Here is a 1,429-nt window from a genome sequence, read left to right as displayed (position 1 = left end):
TTACGCCTTGTTTTTTTTGGGGGGGGGGGGGAAGATAGCACAAGAAGCAAGTAACAACCTGCAGGTACAGAGCTACAACTGTAAGGAGTTGTAGCTTTAGTTTCCCCAGTTTGGTCTACGTGCCCATTATAATTTCTTCTGGCTAGTATTAATTTTGACAAAGTAAAAGACAATACTGTGTGATCCAATTGGTAATTTCAATTTCTGAAATGGGGCAATCCAAAAACAAGTGATAATTTTTAAATATAAAGGCTAAAAATATAGTGATGCTTACCAGAACCCCTTTAGTACTTTGAAAGAACCCTGCTTTATTGAGTTGCAAAAATTATCGACAGGAGAGAATGAAATACTCCTATACTGGGTCCCAGCAATTAGCTGGAGAAGAGGACAGCTAAGGGCTATGTAGCAAATATCAGTAGAGACTCATTTGCTCATCAGTGTTTGCACGGCCTCACTGGGTTTGAATTCTTTCCCCTGAAATGATGGCATGCTAGTCTGCCCAGCTATCTTTAGTTCTTTAATGAGATCACTTGGACAATTAGTCGCTCGAAGCTCAGTGAAGTCTGCAAGGGACTAGCCGAAGACTGCTGTTGCACCATATGCTCTCTCCTGTGTTTTTCTCTCTAATAATTAGAGCTGCACATGCAAATAAAGGGCCAACAAATCCTTCCCGGCTCAGGACATGCAGGTAAATGAAAGCCTGACAGTGGAGGTGATTTTAAGTTTCAGGCTAGAGTTTGATTAGGGTAATACTGAGGAGGGGTATGACATGCTCTCACATTTTATATGGGCAATTTGCTGGTCCAGTAAAGGGGCTTATGAGGCTGCCGAAGTATAGTCAGCCACCGAGGTATATTCCTCCACACCCCACCTTACGACCTGGCTCACTTTCAGTCCCCGACTCTCCCTCTCACAAGAGGATGAAACGCAAGGGACCTGTTTGTGCTGCCAGCGCCGAGGGGAGGCCCCTTGTCGTGCGGAGCCGCGAGCGCTTTCTCACCCAGCTTGCAAACCACTCTTTGGTTGTCAGACGCAGCTCCTGTCCTCGTAACTGGTGTGGTGACTGCTGGCCAGCCCAGCAGCCCGCGTATGCTGGGGGGACCGGCCAGCGAGGGCTGGCAGCACCCGTCCTGCCGCAGCGCCCGCACAAGTCTCCCCGCACCCTGGGAAGGGAGGTCGAGCTGCGGGGGGAGCGGACGGCACGGACCATGGCCTGTAGGCCAAGCGTGGAGTCAGGCCAGCAGAGAGTGACTCGGGCCGCTCGGCTCCATTTTGGGAGCGGCCATCAAAGGCAAGGAGGAGATGGCATCTGGGATGTGGGGCTTGTGCTCGGCTGGAAGTCACAGCAGAGCTGCTTAACAAAGGTGGGGAAGGGTCTGGAGCACAAGTCTGATGGGGAGCGGCTGAGGGAGCTGGGGGGGTTGATCTG

General features: G+C 50.9%; 1 protein-coding gene across 1 annotated transcript in view; it reads right to left on the bottom strand.

Moving 5' to 3' along the window:
- The window catches only part of LOC104157967 (calcium uptake protein 2, mitochondrial-like), a gene marked incomplete at its 5' end in the record, with an annotated part of 14,878 nt that overhangs the window by 5,981 nt on the left and 7,468 nt on the right, over nt 1–1,429 (bottom strand). The gene's annotated exons all lie outside the window — the stretch shown is intronic.

The sequence above is a fragment of the Cariama cristata genome, unplaced genomic scaffold (assembly GCF_000690535.1).
Source record: "Cariama cristata isolate BGI_N322 unplaced genomic scaffold, ASM69053v1 scaffold4172, whole genome shotgun sequence".
NCBI lineage: Eukaryota > Metazoa > Chordata > Aves > Cariamiformes > Cariamidae > Cariama > Cariama cristata.
The sequence above is the reverse complement of the archived record's forward strand: the minus strand, read 5'-3'. Positions and strand labels throughout refer to the sequence as shown.